Source organism: Lissotriton helveticus, chromosome 8 (assembly GCF_964261635.1).
Source record: "Lissotriton helveticus chromosome 8, aLisHel1.1, whole genome shotgun sequence".
NCBI lineage: Eukaryota > Metazoa > Chordata > Amphibia > Caudata > Salamandridae > Lissotriton > Lissotriton helveticus.
The window spans coordinates 1,227,405,576-1,227,428,687 of record NC_136069.1 but is presented as its reverse complement, the minus strand read 5'-3'; the positions used below and the strand labels follow the sequence as shown (position 1 = coordinate 1,227,428,687).

The 23,112-nt window shown below is 41.6% G+C and overlaps 1 protein-coding gene across 13 annotated transcripts in view; it reads left to right on the top strand.

Moving 5' to 3' along the window:
- Positions 1 to 1,317: 1,317 nt before the first annotated feature.
- The window catches only part of INPP4A (inositol polyphosphate-4-phosphatase type I A), a 1,031,799-nt gene continuing 1,010,004 nt past the window's right edge, over positions 1,318 to 23,112 (top strand). For 3 of the 13 annotated variants that reach the window (XM_078658194.1, XM_078658193.1, XM_078658181.1), the window contains exon 1: positions 1,348 to 1,526. The gene's annotated coding sequence lies outside the window, so the exon portion shown is untranslated. Of the gene's footprint in view, positions 1,527 to 23,112 lie in introns of all 13 variants that reach the window. The other 10 variants (XM_078658192.1, XM_078658190.1, XM_078658186.1 and 7 more) reach the window with 7 other exon arrangements.

The following is a 23,112-nucleotide window of genomic DNA, read 5'->3' as shown; positions in this document are numbered from 1 at the left end:
TACCACCAACTTGTAGTTGGTGGTAAATAACGAATCCTTAACCTGTTCAGTGCTAATGACAAGGTGAACTCGTCATGAATAATGGGATTCAATAAATGTTAGCATTGAAGGTGTTAAACCAAAAATGCACTCACTTGAGTGCTCCCTACATAGAAATTAAGGATTTGATAATTTACTGATTCCTTAAAATAATGAATCGGTAAATTACCGAATCCTTAAATCCAGCCTCCTACATCGCAAAGGGCTAAATACCGGTCGGTAACGGGAAATTTACCGATTTTCGGCCGTTACCGACCGGTATTAGCCCTACATCTAGCCCATTGTCATTTACAATGCCAATAGCATAAACTCTCGCAAATGCGAGACCTATTGCATTGCAAATGCTTGTTAAAAGGCTGTCTGTATGTATTTGCAGCAAATAGTTATTTAAAATGAAACTGCATCCTGGAAAATATGTTCCGTTGAAACGCCTCACATAGGGAGAAAAGCAGTGGAAGAAAGACTGAGCTTGTAACATTCTCAGATAATAATAATATTGGCAGTATGTGCTTGATAATACAGGGGATTTCTATGCCTATGGACGCTAACCAACTAAGAGGTGTTAAAATTTCTAAAACAGCTTGGAAGCAACATTCGTACAGTGAAGCGCCAAGCAAAATTCAGTATGAGCTTTCCCACACCCCTCTGCTTCCCTCAAAACCCCAGAGCCTAGGGCCTGGCTGCAGCGGAGCACAGCCTCCAGGCAGCACCCCTTCTTAAGGGCACTATGAGTTAGTGCCCTTCCATTTCTGGTGCTTTGCAGCAGTTTTAAGATTTTCGCGTTCATGGTTTCTCAAATTGGTGTAATTTCTGATAATCATGTCCCCCTCGTTTTCGTTGCTTGATTTTGCTCCTGGGAAAGTGTACCACATCACTCATAGTCAGTGAATGTCACTCAGAATTACACTGAAATTATAAAAACATCACACTTAAGCAATCTGAAACCTTGGCAGCTATGCTAAGGGAGTGTTGTATCTCAGTGCAGAGCGAACTCTCCTCGGCTTTAGCACTTGACTGCTGGCTTTCCAGGGTTCAGCAGGAATGGGGCAATGTGCGCAAAATTTCGTGTGGAACTTCTTGCAATAATATCCTACTCAGACCTCGCCTTGTGTGGCATTATCACGTTCTCTCCTCTTTGGGGGGACTGCGCGGCTCTCCGCCCCCTCCTCCGGACACCGTGTGAACTCTCCGCGCGCCTCCCCTGGCGCGCGCCCAGGCCCTGCAGGGCGCCCGAGCCTCGGCCGCCCTGTCAGTGCGGTGGGCGGGGCCTCGCCGGCTGACGTCACCGCTCGGCCTCCGCACTGGGGCGCGCGGCGCTGTTGTTCAGTGTGGAGCCGGGGGAGAGACGCAGCTTCGGCGGCGGACACCGGGTGCGGAGAAGACACAACACTGGGCGGACGCAGACATTGTGTGCTGTCCGGGGGTGACTGAGAGCCTTGGTGGCGTCTATAGAGTCCCGAGGAGTCGGCTGCGGCGGTGACCGGGAGGTAAGAGCCGGGGCTGTGTCCAGCTCCAAGTCCTGTCGTCTAAACGTGCAGCGGAAGGCGGTGGCCCCCTCGTGCTACGTATGTAATTGATGGTGTATGGTTTACTGTTGTTTTCTGTAATCCCCTACGCCCCCAATCTAGCATCGGTACGGGCAGTGCGGGTGCAGCCTCTACGCACACACACGCCTACAGGCTAAGCACTACATGAGATGCACCTGCCTACATATGATTGGAACCCCGACTGTTGTCTGATCCCTAGGGAGATGTCATGTGAACCTGCTCCGAGCCCTGCTATTTCACTATCCTTTACCTTTAACTGCTGCTAAGTGCTGTTTACGTCACGACGCTGCTGTCATCCGACCTTCGTATAATTATCTTAGTGTTTTTAGGACCCGTATGATCAGCTCCCCATGTGCATGCTTCTCTCTGACTGACAGCCCTGGTGGCCACTACTCCCTGCCGAAGCTCCCACCCTGCTGAGAGTGCTGATGTTTTCCTGGTTAGGGAGCCTGTCATCTCTCCCCACAGATGCTGCCTTGCCCATGGCTCAGGGACTCGCCTCTCTCTGCGGATCGTGCCCTGGTTGCAGGACGCATTATTAGCACCTCCCCGCCTCTTGTTCACAGAGACCGTTTGTTTGGGGAATCAGAAATTAAACTCCACGTGCAGAGTCCAGTCTGCAGACGATCAAGCTGCTCGTCTTGCACAGTATTTATTTCCTGCTGCATCAGTGCCTTAGTGACATGCACATCTTGGCAGGCACGAGACATAGGCTTGTGCAGCCCTTGTGGTGCATAGGAAATACCATAGCCCCTTTTGCCTTCTTATGATTTGATTTGATTGGGTGATGATGGTAGTTACACATTCGATTGGATGAATTTTAGGGACTTGTGTCCAAAATTTGCAGTGGACAACATTATTGCATGTTGCACCAGATCTACAGTTGCACCAGATCTACAGCTGCACCAGATCTACAGCTGCACCACACGCCCTGGCGCCCCCTCTTGTTAAACAGACCCTAGTGAGCAGCTCATTCTGCACACAGTCTCCTGCCGCACAAGGCCATGGTTGCTTGCTCTTCCAGCGCCTATTTTCTTGTGGCATAAAGCTCTAGTGCCCTGTTGTTTTTGTTCATGGTTCTGATGACATGCTTTGAGAACAGACTGCTGCACATGCCTCTGCTCTTCCTGCACATTTAGCTGGTATTCAGTTCCTGCACATGGCCATAATAACTTGCTTGCCAAACGCATAACATTGTGTTGCACAGGCCTTGTTGATTTGTTCTTTCCTTATGTAACCACGATGATATGCTTCTCTCACACCTGATAGCTTGCTGCATATGACTGAGGCCTGTTGCTCCTTTTCGTGTTGGACAGGGTCTTGGTGATTTAATTTACAGTTTCGTGCTATATAAGGCCACTGTGACTTGTTCAGTTTACACTTGGTCATGGTGAAATTCTCCCTTTGCAAATTGTCTCTTTGTGCACAGTTCCTAGAGGCCTGCTCTTCTGGCACTTTACTTCTTCTTGAACAGGATACCGGTGACCACAAGTACCATATATCGCATCTGATCTCACGGCACTTGGTTCTGGTGAGATCTATTTCAGCCTGTCTTCTGCACATGTCTATGGTGACAGGCGTCTGCTTAAGGCCTGTTGCACAGGCAATCAGCTCAGCTTGCACATGGTCCTGTATCTTTTTCACAAAATGTCTCAATTCTTTGGCTGAAGGGACATGCTAATTGTTCACATGATCGCATGTGACCTCCTGATGCAAAGGTCCTGATGACCAGGTCATCTTGCACACGATCTGCTACACAGGGACCCAAGTATCTGCTCTCTTTGCAAATGACCTATAGAAGCATCTACGACAGGCTGCCCAATAACCCTCTCCTTTTGCACAGAAGCTCTCTCTCTCTCTCTTTCCTCTTCGGGTGGACAGCAGCAGGAAGTCATGACGCAAGGCACGAGCCCGTCTGCAGACTCGAGACGGGATGAAGCGCGCGCTGGGAGATGCACATTGACTCGCTGCTATCAGCATCGTTGTGGCGCTGTTACCAGGAAATCATTAGCAGTTCAGCTGCGCCGGAAAGAAATAGGTTGTTATGGAAATGCACTGTTGTTTCTTTGGATCGTTTATTTCTAGTCAGGATAAACGTCTGGCCTGCTATCCCAATTATTGCCCTCATTTAACATTTACTGTGAAACATTGCTTCCCCAATCACACCGTACCAAACAACTCATTTCGCTTCGACTAGACAGTCCTTGTTGTGAGACCAGAGATCGTGCATGTGTATCATTCTGCCCTCCCAGATGCGCCTTTATTCACTATTCTTTCTCCAGAAAACACTTTAAGAGAAAATCTACTTTTACTTCACGGAGAGTCCCCAGCCCGACGAGTGAAGGCCATGTTTTAATGCGCCTGACATGCCCTTTCGCTGTCAAACGCTATGGGTGTGCAGAGATAGCCAGGCCTCCCTCATTAACCCTAAGAAAGCCTGTCTAAAGGGTGAGAAAGTCAGGGGAAATGACGCAGTCTGTCCTTCCAGTATCAGGAAGCAATATAAACTCAAGGATGTGCTTTGAAACAAACTCAGCATTTTGTTTATGCTGATATGAAAGGGGAGGTAAATACTCGAATTGTGTTGCAGTACTGTTTATGTATTCACGGGGTGAGCGTTTTCTGTGTTAGGATGTAAAACCTTCATAAACATGTGATTGCAGTCGTGAGCTCCCCCTTGTGTTCTTGAACGACGATGTCCATCAGAAGGATAGGATCTAGGGCCAGATGTACGACCCTACTTTGCATGCGCAAACGGCTTAGCGACCCGTTTGTGCATACAAAATCGAATAGGGCCATGTACAAACCCTATTTCGCAAGTCACAATTTATTTGCGACTCGTTGAATAGGCTTTGCGACTCAAATTTAGGAAGGGGCGTTCCAAGTGCATCCCTTCCTAATTGCGACTCGCTACCCTATGTAAGAATGTTTTGCGACTGCAATTGCGGTCTCAAAACACTCGTAATTTACCGCCCTCTTCAAGAGGGTGGTAATGCACTCGCAAATGGGAAGGGTCCCTAGAGGACCCCTTTGCAAATGCAGGAGAAAATATTTTTTAGGGGCAGGCAGTGGTCCCTGGGACCACTACCTGCCCTTAAAAAATGAAACAAAAATGTTTCATTTTTCTTTTTAAATGCATCCTGTTTTCCTTTAAGGAAAACTGGCTGCATAAAAAAAACCCTGCTTTATTGAAAAGCAGTTCCAGACATGGAGGTCTGCTGAGCCCAGCAGGCCACCATACCTGGGAGGGCCAGCAATTCCTAATGGGGTCGCAAATTGTGAGTGCCTCATGAATATTTTTATTTTTATTTATTCAAAGTTTTATATACCGCGAAGCCACCCAGATTATTTGCACTCTCCATATATCAAGGCCTTCTTCCATAACCTTATTTCTGAAAACTTTTGACACAGACTGATACAATAGTAAACAGACTGACAATAGTGTTTACAATGGCAGTGTGTAAAGAGGAATGCTTCTGTTTGAGTCTTCAGATTTTTTTTTCTCCATATCTTGTGCATCACAGGTCTCTTTCAAGGAGCTCTATGACACAAGGAGGTATATGTCATCCACTCCATTATCATTGAATGTGGAAAGTTGACAGACAAAGAGTTTGCTATTTTTACTTGTACTCAGTCACTTGCATGCCGCCATGCTGGTGGCGGGAGGGAGCAGATAACTAGACCATCTAGAGATTCTTTGTGGTCTGTAAAGCCAGTCAAAACTTTCCACATTTTGGTTTTGTCTTTGAGCTTGAATTCGTGTAAAGGAAATGCATTTGTCATACTTGTACAAAAATGTAATGTAATGTACTCCGGTAAAGCCGAGGCAATGAAGAGAAATTGAAACTTCAGCAGTTGGGCGCGCTTCTCACACATTCTGCAATTGTGCTTCAGAACTGAAGAGAATGTGGTTAAGACCACATGCTTGTGCAATCGTGTCCTCCTTCTGTGGCTCTGAGCAGCATTTGGTGTTGCTTATGATGATGGTGTAAGAATTGCTCCCTCTGTCCTCTCCTCCTCACTTAAGCATTATGCACCCCGCCAGGGGACATAACTTTGTTTGTTGATCACTTGACATTAACCCGTACAAGAGTGAATTCCGGTCTTAGTCCTGGATGCATATGTACTATATATAAACAAAGGGTGGTTGGCAATGCATTATGCACGATATATTGAAATGCATCAAAAATATCAATACAAGATAACTTGCAACGCACCTTGAAGGAGTCCATGCCTGCTTTAGTTTTGAAGTGTTTTGATATTGGGATTGTTATATATGTATATGGATCAGGTACTTTGATACCATGGTTTAAGTATCATCTAGCAAAAATATAGTTTCCTAAATACCGATCCCAAAAAATATCTCCACATTGAAGATACAAATTGAAAATCTTCACCCAGTGGAGCAATATTTGTGTACATGATATTTAGGACACAATATTTGTGTTAGGTAGTATTTTGTTATCAATATTCTAACATCCAACATATGTAAATTCTGGGTTCGTTCTACCCTGAACAGTGGCACCAGAAAACCTTTCCTGCGAGCTGCACACTGGCGAAGAAATTAAACATGCACAGCTGATTTAGTGCTATTTTCTGGAAACTTTTAATCAACACTCACCCAGGGAACAAATAATCATTCATTTTGATCGTCACAAACAAGAATCTGTATTTCAAGCATTTTTTTTCTTTCTCCCTGACACCATTGCAAGGGCACCTAATCCGTCTGTAGTAGTATATAATTTGAAGTGTCTCACACTTAATCTGAATAGTAGCACAAGTAATGGTGAGGCTGCAACTACCTCATGTGAAGAGACCGAAGGCTGGTTTCACCTAAATAACTCATAGGCCCACATAAGGGATGAACTATGCTTGAAATACTTGAAAATGCAAGGCTTACAGGAATGGCACTGGAACAACATTTAAGAGCACTGAGTTAAAGTTAAAATCCCACTGGATGTCCAAAATTCACCCTTGGGGGTTGGTGACTTACTGCGCATCACCCATTTACTGCCTACCCAAAGGAATTCACAGATCTGGGTCCCACAAACCACCAGCATTTACATTTTGTGATGATGGTCTGCTGACAGACAGAGACAATGAGGATCACCTGTCAGTGCCTCAACAAGGTGTAGCTCCTGGCCTTTCTACCCTTCTGTCTACTGGGGTTTGGTTCTTCCATCAGGTACAGGGCTTGCTGGGCCTGTTGAGATCTACATTACAAGCATCCTGCACCCAGGAGATCGATCAACCTGGAATCTTACCTGCATATATTCTCCTTCCTAAGGCTATACATTACCTTCTATCCCCACAGGCCTCCAATGCATCACTTGTTCTGAGATGTGCAAAAGTCTGCATCTGCTGTGGCCTCCAAGTCCTTCGCTTTCACACCCACACTTATATGAAGGGAACTAGTTAAGCAGCTGTTGGAGTGGGATATTCTGGAGATAACTGCATGCCAGTTGACATACCGTTTGTGTTCACACCCCCAAAGGGCGTAGTTGGAACTCCTATTAATGGTGGCCCTGATTCTGGATCCTTTGTTAAACCAGTATTGTAATTTACGGAATAAATGTAGTGCTCCCACAAATTACATAATTCTTCTTCTGTGCAGATTGCAGCTTTGTATGGAGAAGAAAAGGCTGATCTGTTCCTCCCTGGACTTAAACACATTAAGTGTTAATTCAGGAGAAAAATCTAATATATTTGTAGTGAGGAGGTGTCTGTCCTAAGCGTTATCAAGAATGGCCTTTCTCTGCCTAAGGAGGGAATAGAGACTGCTCCAAAACCTATTGGAAGCCAAAGAATTCCTCACAAAAGTGTAGAGGTGACAGTCTACAAATCCAGTCTATTCCCAGTTGTATGCCATTGGGTAGGGTCTTCAAACAAGGGGGTGTCATGTAACCATATATACTTTAAAATGAGGCACATTTCACTCAGAGCTGCCTGGAAACACTTGAATTGACATCCATGGATTATTACATGTGCGTAATAAAATGGGAATGAAGTGATCTTGATTACAAATCTCCAGGTAATAAAATACAGCTCTTTTTTTGTTTCCCATTCCTGCATCCCCACCAGCAGTACAGATCTTTCAAAAACCCTTTGCATAAAGCCTCTAAACTGGACTTGTTTCTTCTTCACCCTGGTCAAGAAACTGACCCTGTATTTGCCTAGTGTGAGGGTCAGGTTTGCAAGTCCTTCCTTGTGAGTCGCATAGCCCCACTTCAGCCTGCACTACTACTAAAGCACAGATTAAGTGTAGCTGCGCCCTAACATTTTTTTATATGTATTTTTAATTTTTTTAATTTCCCCCCAAAAAAGGAGACAATTACATACAAACCAAAAGAAATACAATAAAAAAACATAAGCATGTTGTACAGTTCCGTCACATATAGAGTGATACAACTACGACAATTTACCAACCATCAAATCACAACAATGACAAAAACAAAAAGAAAACCCCTCATTGTACCTTATGATCGAGAATACAGAGTCATGCTAATCTACGAGAGCTGCATCATACCGTTACACTCACACTGCGCACCCGGACGACCTGGCGTCCCACCCCCTATCAGAGCTGCGCCGTAACATAGAGGCAAGCTTCAACTTGTTCAAAAATGTAATTGTTTGTAAAGAATAGCAGTAGAGCAGGATGGACCTGAAAGATGAGCCTCTTTCTAGGGACTGAACGAAACACTCATTCTGCGAGCAGAACAACCACTATTATTGTTGCATTAATCGTGGGGTTCAGCATTGATCATTGAGCCAGAGTTTGCATGTGCTGTCACCATGGTTCAGATTTGTGGTTCCTTCCCCCAGAAATGCATTCAGATGGAACGGAATAGTTTTGTAGACTGCCAGGTGACTGAGCTCTGCTACATGGGCAGTCACCAGGAGCCGCATATGGAATGCAACAGTTGAGCCGGAAGCTCTGTTCTGAGGTGCCCACACAGTGTTAATTTTGAATGTCCTTTTGTGACCATCTTGAGTTTGCCACTAATGACTTAGTAATTGGCGTAGTGTCAGCTAGTCCTAATATTATCCTAAAAACTATTGTTTCTTCTATTGGTCTTAACTTCTTGCTACCTAATACATTCACTTGGTCCCCTGATAGATCATGTTTTGTGCTGAAAGGGACTGGATATTTTGAGGATCAGCAATTATCCAATTAGGACCAGAAATAGGATAATTGCTCGTTTCAAATTAAACTTCTTACAGTCAGAAGTACTCAGTAGTAACCATAAATGATTCAAAACCAAATGATTTACCCACAACAAAATGAGGAGGCAAGTCAACAGAATTTAGTTTACATTTCAAAGTTTAGTTATTCATTTGTAGATAAAGTACATTATCGTTAAAATAAAATGGCATACAACTCTTATCAAATCAGTAAAGATTTAATGAAACCACGCCTCTGGGATTCAGGAATAACCGGGAAAAAATCTTCCTCGGCAGATTTGGACTCGTACAACGTATATGTCATTAGGAAATCAGTTGAGCCTCATACCAACCCTCAGGAAAGTTCAGTAAATTCCAAGAAACCAGTTTGTCTGGACAGCAATCTGTCCCAGTCTATCACTGCAACAGCAAAGTCACAGCAGCATGACGTGAGCCCTTCAGCCGAAAAGGTTCAATCTGCGCTAGTACATCAGTCGGTGGCAAATCGCAGTGTTACATCACAAGTTGCTTCGGTACTCAGATGTCCAAGCTGTTACCCCCTCGCTGTTCCACAATTTGAGAAATTATATTCTTTAAATTTCCAGGGTGACACCCACTGGCATCACCAAAAATGTCAGACCACTTAGTTTCCATTGGTCAGTCCAGAATGAGATGAGGGTGATTTGGCAGGGAACAAGATACAAATCTGGAAAAATTAAGTAAATCAATTGCGCAGTTTCCTTTAGTTACGTAGTCATAAGACACACTGAACAATGGGATATTTCAGAAGAGCAATGCTAAAGGTCGACAATACGCTTTCCCAAGCAGCTGTTCTAGGATGTTGCAAGATTGTTAAAATTGCACCTTCTGTCCAAAGGATCTTAAAAGAAACAGTTATTGGTTAAAATACAATTTGCAAGTATAGTGAGTTTTTCCATGCACTTCGAAATATTCAGTCTGTGACTTCACTGGAAGAAGAAGTAAAATATGAGCCTACACGAAATTCATTTAATATACGACAGTGACAATGTTAAATTGTGAATCACACATTAATTCGAAACTATCATATAACTTTAGAAGGAGGTAGTAAACATTTTATTTCTAATCATAATAAATACGTGTAAGTATAGTGTACTCGTAACATTTTGTAAATGTCAACGTGACACTTCTAAGAAAATGCATATTAATCTTATGTTTGAGTGCTATTCAATGATTACATGTATAAAACGTATGTTAAAAGAAGTTTCACGAAGGCACCTTTAAGCATACTTATGTACCACCTATTTTTCTTTTGTCATTTTCGGTGCACATGTACAACATGAAATAAAAATTCCATACTTTTTAGGTGAAAATCGATCTATTACACATTTATTTTCTTTAATCTTATTAATATAACATTCATAATTATGAAAATCAAACCCATTAGTACTCATCTAATAAAACATCTATTGAAATTAAGCACATAATATATCGCAAATTATTCTCCCATCTGCATGTTTTTTACGATACAGTATCTGAATCAAGGTTGTATGCCGTTTTCAAAAACGTGGAACTTAACACACGTTTGTCATAATTTGTTTAAAATGTTGTCATAATAATTTCTTTTGTCATGTAATTTGTTAGTTGAAATCTCAGCTCCATCATTATCAATGCTGGTGCATAGCTTGTCAGTGTCTTGGGCTATTTCACTTGATTGTTTTACTTTGAATACAATCCATACGTTTTAATATTTCCCCAGAAATAGAGCTAATGTGCAGTCTGTTGCCGCTGTTTACTCTGTTGGAATTTACCAATAGGAGGGAGATCAATGTATTTTAAAAGGAAACAAACTGTGCGTGCAGACAGTAACTTTATTGAGGAACTTTGAGTAAGGCAATTCTGGCTAACTTCTCATCTGAATTCCTGTTCCTCTGATAACCACTCTCAAAACCTCCAACCACCCCATAACAATTGTTTTGAAACCCCACTAAAACATTGCATTTGGATTGTTGGTGATGTTGGAAAGACAAAATTGAGAATGTGTCCTTTGGAGTGTGTTGGTTGTGTGACTGAGTGACGTTGAGTGTATCGATGAGGTTAAAGAGGGTGTCTCAATAATAGGCATCAGAAACCAATAGACTAAAAAGCAGGAAATAGCCAAGTTATTTAAAGCCTACTAAGCTTTAGCACTGATTTCTCTTGCACTTTCATTGTGAGATTGTTACATAAACTTAGCTGCAGCCACTAAAAATGATCTCCTGCCCAGGGTGACTCATCGAAATCCGGAGCATTAAGTAAATGGGCCTTCTCTGATCCCAGGCTGTATCTTGCCCTCTAAAACGTATGCTTTTCAGTCAAAATGATTTGTCATCGATCATGAAGCACTTTGTATACCAGGCATAAGGATGTGAACATTGTCCTTTGATTGACTTGAAGCCTATGCAATTTTGCTATCACATGAGATATTGACTCATATTTCTTGTTTATGATCAATGTGGCTGCCACATTGTGAACCATTTGCAGTTTATTTAGAAATTTTGCAGGCTGTTCCTAATACATAGTTATAGTAATCAAACCTGGCAGTCACAGATCCATTCATAAACTGTAGCCTTTGCTGTAAGTTGAAGAGACAGGTAATTTGTTTGTGTTTGCAGTTGGGAAAAGCATACCTTTACCACAATTTATCTAATCGATCTTAATCTCAATCCTCATATTTATTACAATGCAAACAGGGATGGGTTTTTGGCCAAGCGAAGGCAAGAATGCATGATTCCAGACAGAAGGTTGCCATAAGGGGGGATATAATTTCGTTTTTTTCTCCATTTAGTTTAAGGTGCATTTGTGACATTCAGCCTTGGACATTTGATACAATTCTGTAAATGTGCTCCTCTCAAGCTAGGATCTCCATCAGCCATAAATAAGATCTACATATCATCTGCAAACATAAGGGTAGATAGGCCGAAAAGATTGACTGAAATGGGCCAGCGGCACCACATACAAATGAACCTCTTCCATGCGTCGGACGGCCCTGCTGTCCACCGTCACGGTGGGAGTGTACATCGGACGGTTGCGCCCGCACAGCGGGGGAATGTGCACCGTGGCGAAGCGGTTAAACATCAGATTGGAAAGCAGAGATCCCTGTTGCACTCCACATGACAGTCTTTATTTCACACAAGTCTTGATTGTTGCTTAAGTGAAAAAACAACAGCTGTCATGTCTGCAGATGTGAATGTACAGCAATGTTTTGACACTGAGATAATAGCAACAGACTCCAGGTAGAAGCAGATGGTGCCTGGGGACTAGCACTGTCTCCTGGACAGTCACTGTCTCCTAACCAAACCCTCAACAATCCAAGAACAGGCCTAAAAAAATCATTAAAATGTTACTAGACCTGCAGGTCTAGTAACTTGAATAATCTACTCAACCTAACTGTAATGTAGTCTGACCCGTAAACTGGGCTCTAATTGTGTGATCCTAGGCAAATCTTTTAATTTACAGAGCCGCCTTTTTCTTCAGTTGCACATTTAAGAGCACCTTCAAATATGTGAGTTCAGCATGTTTGCTGTACAAATAAAACTCATATTTGACTGAATATACTAAATGTGTGCTCCGTGTATAATAAAAATCTAGCCCACATATAGGGTACTAATAGCGTTGCAATCCAATCATGTTTAAAAACTGGCTTTTAAAAAATATGGGGCCATAAGTAGAGAATGTAGGGATTGCGATTTTTATAATTACTATTCTTTGTGAAATCAACATTTACAGAAACCTAGAAGTTGGAAATAGTGATTCCTAATGGGGTCGCAATAGACCTACCTTATTTAATATTAATTAAGGAGTTGGATCACAGTTTGCGACACATTCGGACTTGCAGCCATCACAGGGCTGGTGGCCTGCTGGGGTCAGCAGACCACCTTGTCTGTGATTGATTTTTAATAAATCAATCTTTAAAAAAATTGTTTTTCAATAAATGCAGCCCGTTTTCTTTTGCGTTTTAAAAATAAAAAGGTTTAAGTGTAATTTTAAGAGTAGGCAGTGGTCCTTTGGTCCACAGCCTGCTGTTAAAAATATTTGTATCAACATTTACAAAGGGGAAAAGGTCCCCACTTGTGAATGGTTACCACCACCCTTGAGGTGTTTGTAAAAAAAATGAATGTTTTACGGCCGTAAATTGGTTGCAAAACATTCATTGATACTACTGTAAATCGATATTAGGAAGGGACGCCCCTTCCAGAAGACCGATTCGCAAACCTAAATTGAGATTCGATTACAGGTTACCGAATCTCAGCTTGACTTTTGAACATTTTACAAACTTGTTTTGCGGATGTCGCAAATTGGGCAATTTGCGACATCCAAAATTGTTTTGTACGTATTGCCCTATATTACTAAAGCATGATGTGGCAGTGTCAGGCGAAGTCTTCCTCAGGGTCTGATGTGAAGTTATAAGGGCCCACCTCTCGATACCTCCAATTCTGATTGTAATTATTACACAGAATTTTGAAGTGATCAAGCGGGGGGGGAAAAGGGGATTAGGAAGGGAACAGCAGGGAAGGAGATCTGAAAAGGAAAAGTTATTGTTGCAAGTATTCTTATGCTTTATACTTGACTAATCAAATTATAATAGTACAAACAAAGATTTTTAATCTCTAAGATCTAACCAGCCTAAAATAAAAGGTCTACTTAATTTTTGGCTAGAATAGACTTTTCTGTAATCCAAAAATATGAATAAGATTTTAACTTCCTTTTTAGTTTACTCGACAGATTTAAATAACGATAGAATATTTCCTCAGGGGTTCATGACTCATTTATACCTGTAAATAACTTCTTTACAAAGCATTTAAACTGAATACTTGCTCAGTCTAATTCTAAACTTGTTAGAGGAAATCAAATATTTCTCAGTAATATTTGGAACAACAAATTTGTAAAAACACCACTAATATTCTGTAAATACTGAATTGCGCCTAAGGATTCGTAGATTGAACATTATAGTTCCACATTTATTCAAAGAAAAAGATACTGAATTGCGCCCAAAAAATACTTAGGAAAGAACTCTTAAAAACTCAGTTACTTTTATAGCTTCTGCAGGAGATTATGCCCGATTACCACCTTTGAAATAGACTTTAGAAATCACAAGTTTTTGCTTAATTTCCTCCTACCTGTAGAGTACGACCTACTCTACTATTTGGAAGGTTGAGAAAGCCTCTCTGGCCCCACGGATGGTGGTCTTCTCCCGGGAAAAAGGACCAGGATAACAGCTCTTCAGCCAAAACACGAAACTGCAATGCCCCCTGGACAGGTCCACTAACCGCCTCAGCTCCGCTCCGTGAAAAGGACTCCCAACTCCTAAAACAAGATTGGAGAACCAAGAACCGCCTGCCTCCTCTCCAACACACACAGAATAGTGAGCACGGAAGGTTGGGCGCGGTCGCGTATATCGACGTGACAACGCCCTAGCTAAATCTCACGCATGCGACAAGTATGCGAAAGCTCACGCATCTGGCGGACGATGTTAGGGTGCGAAACCTCACGCATCAGGCAGACAATCATAGAACACAGGTTTTAAGTACAGACAATGTTATGGGCACTCTTACAATGAAACCCCCTTGCACATTTCTGCCACCAGCGCCCTCCCAGAGACAACTGGTGCATTTTACCACACAAGGGCACCAGACATGACGGAGGACAGATTCTTCTGTTGAGTGGGGCGGGCCCTAGACCGCAAGCCACCCTACTCCTGACAGTATTCCCCCCTCCCTGGAGCGGTCTAGGGCCCGGCTTCGAAGGATGAAGGAGGTGGAAACGCCGCATCAAGCGAGAGGCATGAATGTTTTCAGCTGGCTCCTAAGAATCGTTCTCAGACCCATAACCTTTCCATGATACAAGATACCACAATTTAGAGCCTCTACGTCTGGAATCCAATATGTTCTTCACTTCGTATTCCCAGTTGCCACGAACCAGGACAGGAGCCGGTCTGGGCGCCAAATCTTGACCAGCTGGTTTTAAAAGAGAAGTATGAAATACAGGGTGAATTCGCAAAGTTTTGGGTAACAATAATTTGAATGTTACAGGATTGACTTGACGAAGTACTGGGTATGGGCCTATAAATTTGGGATGAAACATGTTTTTGTGTTTAAAATTCAAATTCGTAGTGGACAGCCATACTTTATTTCCAGAGACATACGTTGGTCCTGAACGATGACGTTTATCATATTGCTTTTTATACTTTTCCTTGCTTAGCAATAAACGCTTGTGAATTTGTCAATGGACAGTTTGCATGAGTTGTACAGTGTCCTGCACTGCTGGTGCATCACTCACATTCTTGGCCAAAGATAAAGGGATAGTATTTGGTATGTAACCATAAAGGGCTTCAAAAGGAGAAGATCCTGTGGAAGAATGAGGCGAAGTATTGTAAGCTATTTCGGCAATCCAAAGTAAATCTAACCAAGACCTTTTGGAGTCGGCAACATAACATCTCAAGTACTGTTTCAAAGTCTGGTTTGACCATCAGTTTGTGGATGATAACTAGTAGACATATTGGAAGAAATTTGCAAACTATGACACCATTGTTGCCAAAATTTGGAGGAGAATTGAGAACCACGGTCCGATAGTAACACTGAAGGTAATCCGTGTAGACGTACCACATTTTGCAGGAATAGTTGTGCTAACTGTCCAGCTGTTGGCAACCGTTTACAAGCAATAAAGTGAGCATATTTCGTCAAACTATCCACAACTACTAAAATGACTGAATGTAGATTGATCGGTGGTAAATTGGTAATGAAATCTAAAGATATATGTTCCCATGGTTTAGATGGTGTTGGTAATACCTGTAACAAACCTTTTGGTTTACTGTGATCAGTTTTAAATCTAGCACAGGTTTCACAATTTTGAGCCATTGTAAACACGTCTTTTTGCAGGGTTGGCCACCAAAATAATTTTTGTATTTTCTCTACAGTCTTTTTTGGGCCTGGATGTCCTGCCATAGGATGGGAATGTAACCAATTGAACACTGTTTCTTGTAACTTTATGGTAGGAAGATACATTTGCTTTCCATGGAATGGTATTCCTTCTTTGATAGTTTGGTTACTTTCTCGGTTCAGCCATTGTTTCCACTGAGAAGGAGGAAAGTTTTCATGAATGTTATCCAAGAATTGATCTGCAGTCAATAAACAGATTACTTTGTCTGGATCGATTATGGCTTGTGGAGCTCCTTCAAAACTGTGAAAAGAAGAGTCTTTTCTAGAAAGTGCATCAGCTTTTTTGTTGTCTTGTCCTAGGCGGTAAGTTACTACGAAATCATATTCTGCAAAGAACATCATCCATCTCAGCTGTCGGGGAGTTAACATTCTGGCAGAACTCATGAACTGTAAATTCCTATGATCCGTATATACAGTCACAGTAAATTTTGCTCCCATTATATAATGTCTCCATTCCTTGAAGGCTTCAAGTATGGCAAGTAATTCTTTTTCTGCGATAATGTAGTTTTGTTCCGCTGAATTCAATTTTCGAGACATATATGCAACTGGATGCATTTGACCAGAGTTGTGATGTCTTTGAGATAAAATGGCTGCTATAGCTACATCAGATGCATCAGCTTCTATTATGAAAGGTTCATCCACATCTGGATGCATCAGGATCGGTGCTTCTGTAAGAGCTTTCTTCAAACTTTGAAATGCATTATTGGCTTCTGAAGTCCATTCAAATTTCACTTTTTTCCTTAGCAGACGCGTGATTGGAGCTACCGCTGCGGAGAAATGGTCAATAAAGCAACGATAAAAATTCGCAAAACCTAAGAAGCATTGTATATCTCGAACTGAATTTGGGGTTGGCCATTCAGCAACTGCTTTGATCTTTCTATCAGTCATTTTCATGCCAGTTGGTGTGAGCAAAACTCCTAGAAATTCAACTTCAAAAACATGGAAATCGCATTTGGATAATTTGCAATACAAATTATGTGATAGTAGTGTACGTAAAACCTTTTTGACATGTCCTTCATGTTCTGCTATGGAATTGGAATAAATCAAAATATCATCTATATAGACGATAACAAAAAGATCCAAAAATTCTCTTAAGGCATCGTTTAAAAAAAACTGAAAAGCTGCTGGTGCGTTACACAGGCCAAAGGGCATTACTAAATATTCAAACAGCCCATATCGAGTCTTGAATGCAGTTTTCCATTCATTTCCATGTCTAATGCGCACCAAATGATAAGCCCCTCTAAGATCCAGTTTCGTGTAGATTACAGCCTTTTTTACTTGGTCCAAAAGAACTGGAATCAGCGGCAAAGGATATTTATTTTTAATTGTTATTTTATTCAACGCCCTATAATCGATACACGTTCTTAATTCCCCATTTGCTTTTGGAATAAAAAACAAAGGGGATGCGGCTGGCGACTTGGAAGGGCGGATAAAACCATTTTCTAAATACTGATCCAGATACTGCCTCAGAATGCTGATTTTCTTTTTCGGACAGAGCATATATTCTGCAATTTGGTACACAGGATCCAGGTATGAGATCAATTTGGCAGTCGTAACTGCGATGGGGAGGGAGAACGGCTGCTTTTACTTCACTGAATACTTCTTTGTACATTTCGTAGGACGTTGGTAGAACTGTTTCCTTTTCTTCTGCAGTGGCAATTTGACTAACTGTTGGTTTTAAGGGCTTCAAACAGGATGAATGGCAAAAATCAGATAGAAAAACAAGTTCCCTTTTCTGCCAATCAATTGAAGGATTGTGCAAGCAAAGCCATGGCATCCCTAGAATAAAACCATACTGAGGTGCTTGGATTACATCAAACTGAACCTCCTCCTTATGTAGTTGTTGTTTAGAATCTTCACTTTGGAAGTTTGCATGGTTACAGGGCCTCCAGCTAATATTTTCCCATCAACTGCTTGAACTATTTCTGGAGTTTCTTTCTTTTCACAGATTATACTTAATCGTTGTGCAGTTTCCAAATCTACGAAATTTCCTGTGGCACCTGAATCTATTAAAACTTCCATCTGACAAGTTTCGCGAGTTAACCGTATTTGGACTGCTAGTCGGAAATGAGCTTTATAATTGGACACACAGGAATTTACTGAAGGGAAGGCGATGGTTCCCAAGAGATCTCCCTTAAAACATCTTGGGCATATTAGTTTTCCAACGTCTGATCTTTTTTTTCAATTATTGCTGCCTTGTTGACATTAGGAAACTTGCCTTTCGGTTTCATCAAACAATCTTTCACAAAATGTCCTTTACGACCACAATATAGGCATTGACCATTTTTTCGTCTGTTGTCTTTTTCCTCTTTAGACAACGGCTGTCTAAGTGTCCCAATTTCCATTGGTTCGGATGTTGATTCAGAGTTAGCAAATTGAGTTCTAGATTTATTTTCAATTTTCCAATTAGGTTTGTCACCTCTTTTCTTGTCTGTTCTTCTTTCTGAAAGTCTATGATCTAAGCGTAAAGTCAGATTTATCAATTCCGAACAAACTGTTGGCTGTGGATCGATTTGTGCCAGGACATCTTTTAAATCGTCTTTCAACCCCTGATAAAAAAGAGCAGCTCTCTTCTCTTCCGGCCAAGAGGTTTCAGCGATTAGTCTGTTAAAATGTGATCGATAAGAAATAAGATCCCTGTTTCCTTGTCTTAACTGTAATAATTCCCGATCTGCAGATAAAGTTACAGTTCGCCTATCAAATACTTTCTCAAATTCCTCAACAAAACGTCGCCAATTATATATTAAGGTGCTATCTTGTCTGACCAAAGGAACAGCCCAATTTGCAGCATCTCCAGTTAGATAAGAAATTAAAAACGCAATTTTGGACTGGTGGGTAGGAAAAGCTGTTGGTCTACAAGAAAAATGTAACTCAATTTGAGTTAAGAAAATTTGCACCTTAGAAGGATCTCCAGAAAAACGCTCAGGAGCAGCCAAAGGAATCTGTGGTGGAACAGAGACTGCTATGTTTGTAGTTGCCCTTGCGCCAGTGTCTTGGACATCTTCTGGAAGAGGAGTATTCTGGAGTTGAATATTATCCACCTTAGCAGCAAGTAATGCCGTGGCATTCATGGTTTCTTTTAAATCTGCCTGCATCCGAACAATTGCTGACATTAAGTCATTAATGGTGGCCATTATGACTCCACAATCAGACCGGGAGGAAAATGATTCGTGGGCTCACTATTCTGTCAGGCGAAGTCTTCCTCAGGGTCTGATGTGAAGTTATAAGGGCCCACCTCTCGATACCTCCAAATCTGATTGTAATTATTACACAGAATTTTGAAGTGATCAAGCGGGGGGGAAAAGGGATTAGGAAGGGAACAGCAGGGAAGGAGATCTGAAAAGGAAAAGTTATTGTTGCAAGTATTCTTATGCTTTATACTTGACTAATCAAATTATAATAGTACAAACAAAGATTTTTAATCTCTAAGATCTAACCAGCCTAAAATAAAAGGTCTACTTAATTTTTGGCTAGAATAGACTTTTCTGTAATCCAAAAATATGAACAAGATTTTAACTTCCTTTTTAGGTTACTCGGCAGATTTAAATAACGATTGAATATTTCCTCAGGGGTTCATGACTCATTTATACCTGTAAATAACTTCTTTACAAAGCATTTAAACTGAATACTTGCTCAGTCTAATTCTAAACTTGTTAGAGGAAATCAAATACTTCTCAGTAATATTTGGAACAACGAATTTGTGAAAACACCACTAATATTCTGTAAATACTGAATTGCGCCTAAGGATTCGTAGATTGAACATTATAGTTCCACATTTATTCAAAGAAAAAGATACTGAATTGCGCCCAAAAAATACTTAGGAAAGAACTCTTAAAAACTCAGTTACTTTTATAGCTTCTGCAGGAGATTATGCCCGATTACCACCTTTGAAATAGACTTTAGAAATCACAAGTTTTTGCTTAATTTCCTCCTACCTGTAGAGTACGACCTACTCTACTATTTGGAAGGTTGAGAAAGCCTCTCTGGCCCCACGAAGGTGGTCTTCTCCCGGGAAAAAGGACCTGGATAACAGCTCTTCAGCCAAAACACGAAACTGCAACGCCCCCTGGACAGGTCCACTAACCGCCTCATCTCCGCTCCGTGAAATGGACTCCCAACTCCTAAAACAAGATTGGAGAACCAAGAACCGCCTGCCTCCTCTCCAACACACACAGAATAGTGAGCACGGAAGGTTGGGCGCGGTCGTGTATATCGACGTGACAACGCCCTAGCTAAATCTCACGCATGCGACAAGTATGCGAAAGCTCACGCATCAGGCAGACAATCATAGAACACAGGTTTTAAGTACAGACAATGTTATGGGCACTCTTACAATGAAACCCCCTTGCACATTTCTGCCACCAGCGCCCTCCCAGAGACAACTGGTGCATTTTACCACACAAGGGCACCAGACATGACGGAGGACAGATTCTTCTGTTGAGTGGGGCGGGCCCTAGACCGCAAGCCACCCTAGTCCTGACAGGTAGCACACAATCATTTACCAGCAGAAAATGTTCAATTGAAATGGCCAAAAAATGTCCCACTGACATGCAGTTTTACTGATAAAACCATATAGTGTATAAACAATAATCTGTGAAAATCGGTTTCGGCAAACATATTAATCATTTGCACATCACCAAGTAAAGTGGTCTGATGTTTTTTCATCCTATTAAAATATTTCTTTCATCACACAGAATTACAAAAAATTGACTTAAATAACGATTCAAATACATTTTGAAATGTTCACTTATTAGCTACATAAATGTGTTTAAAACAAATCAGACGCCATAAAGCCTCTCATTTCACACTCTTTGTTCAGCTCGTCAGACAGTTCACTTTACAAAATAATGTAACACTGTAGTCAGAGAAATAAAAGTAATTGTAAGAAGATATAAACGGACTTCTGCCCTCTGTCTCTGAACACAGAGCAAATGTGACAAAATAAAAAAAAGATTTGAAGGCATCTTTATTGCATTGTTACTTTCTGAGCGAACAGAAAATGTGTGGTTTGTCAGCTCGCCATAACGGACGAATCATCCCTAAATATAAGTTGCCCTGATAAAATTTGACTCGCCATAGTGAGTATGCCGGTAGATTTCTCGAGGCCTGAAGAAGAGGACCAAGTCAGATATAGTATTTGAACTCTGGAACTCCTTGAGGCATAATTTCTGACCTTTTTGGCCATGGGTGAAAGAAGTTTACATCAGGCACATTGCAGAGTTAAGAGTTCTAAAAGTTAGTTTGTTAAAAAGTTAGAAGCTATAGAAGAAAGAGTTAAATTAGTTCTGACAGACCGTTCAAGCCTTACATTCAGATGTTCACACTTTACACAAGGAAGATGGTTTGATTCTCTACAATCATTTAGAGAGTGGCACAAGCTAAGTAAACTTTCTAAAAAACTATGCATGTACCATATGGGGCTTACAGACACCCTCTCGAAGATCGCAACTTATTGGTACTACACCCCAGAGCTGCTTCACGAGATGGATAGTACTAAGGATGCACTGTGCTGGCGGGGTTGCGGACAGGTGGGCACGCTGGTACACATTTTTTTGGGACTGCACCCAGCTCCAGGGATATTGGAAGCAGATATTGGATGAGGTGGACACTCATTTTGATACAGAGATCCTGCGCTTCCCAGCATATGTTCTGTTAGGACTCCCGAACCCCTTAACATATCCGCTGCGCTCCCGCAGGGGCCGCCAGATAGCAATTGCATTGGGCTCAGCGATGCAGAATATACTCGCACACTGGCGAACCACAGATATTCCCACACTTCACGGGTGGCTCCATCGCCTTTGGATGGTGATTGGCATGGAAAAGCTCTCGCTGTCATTGGCAGGAGAGAGTAACAAATATTTGGAGCTATGGCAACCCTTCCTGTCCCTGTTGGCCTCAGAATTTCATGAGATCACCTGCCCCAGATACCTCCGATTATTGCGTCTCACGGGCACAGAGTAGTAGTAGGCCGGCGAAGGAATGCCGGGGAGTGGTTGACGATAGGCGGTGGACATTGACCTTGGGTGGTGGGTGGGCACGACAGGTGGTAGGTTGGGGGGTGGGGAGAGGGGAGGGGTTTCTGGTTCTATGGTTTCTTCATTTTCATGTCCCTTTGATCGTAGGATTGCATGTATTAGCCTTTTGTTGGTTTACAGATGCACTGGTACTGATGGTCTTGTTTACCTTGTGTTTCCTTGCCTTCACTACGCCTTAGTGGGCGCTGGCGATGTATGTACCTTTTGATTATCTGCAATGCAATGCATTAATAAAAATGATTTAATACTAAAAAACTATGCAGCGGTTTGCTGATGACATTCAAGTCTGTGAGGTGGAATGCAGGGGTGGGCGGAATTTGCAGAGTCGCGTAACCACAACTCTGCAAAACAGTAAAAAATCTCTGCGAGCATGCAAACGTTCAGCAAACATGCGAAATTGCTTGTTCCGCCCGTTTGCGATGCTTTTTTCCTGTTTGCAAACACTGTTTGCGTGCTCAGGGAGAAATATCTTGCGAACACACATTTTGATAGCACGAACAAGCAAAAAATTCTGCGAGGCGGCGGACCGTGGAATTTTGGGCAATTCCGCATTCTCCGCGAAACGTGGAATTTACCGCCCAGGCCTAGTGGAATTGAGACCTCTTATGACACAGAAGGTGCAGGATTGCTCAGAAAAAGATTGGAATGCATATTGATGAAATCGATTAAGTGCTGGAAATAGTATAAGCCCAATGCAAGCAGTAAACTTTGAACTGGTGTTAATATATTCATTAATAATGATGTTATTTTTTGGTCTGAAATTACAAAGACTTATAAGATCACTACTTTTGCCTCTCCATGAGGAAACACTTAGGTAGAGCAGCCTCCATTAAAAGGCTTCTTTGATTTAGCATTATATTAGCTATACAGTAATATTAATGGTTGAACTTGTTTAGAGAAAGTAGAAGTATAAAAAGTGACATCAAAAATGTGATTGATTACAGTAGATGAGGTGATCTTGATCACTGTAAATAAATAACCTCAATATCATGCTGAATCCTTGCGTGACAGGAGTGATTGAAGTGGTGGCGAATGGAATTTAAACGATATAACAAGATATGTTATGCCAATTAGGTTTGTATAAAGACCAGTTTTGACAACCTGAGGAATGTGGAGTCACATCTCTAAAGACAGCTTATTGTATGGACTGTGTAAGGGAAGTGAAGAAATCAAGGAACATTTTTCTGTTACTCATAAATGTTCGAAAGAAACTCTTAAGCCGCATTTTGGTTAAATGATGTAACACCTTCCTGTAATGCTACTTGTTACTAAAATGTGGTAAACTATTTTAAAGCGTTTTCTTGTTGACTTGATGTTGTAATTAGACTAGAAAAAGCTCTACAGGGAGGTTTGAACGTATGAGGCCTATCTAAT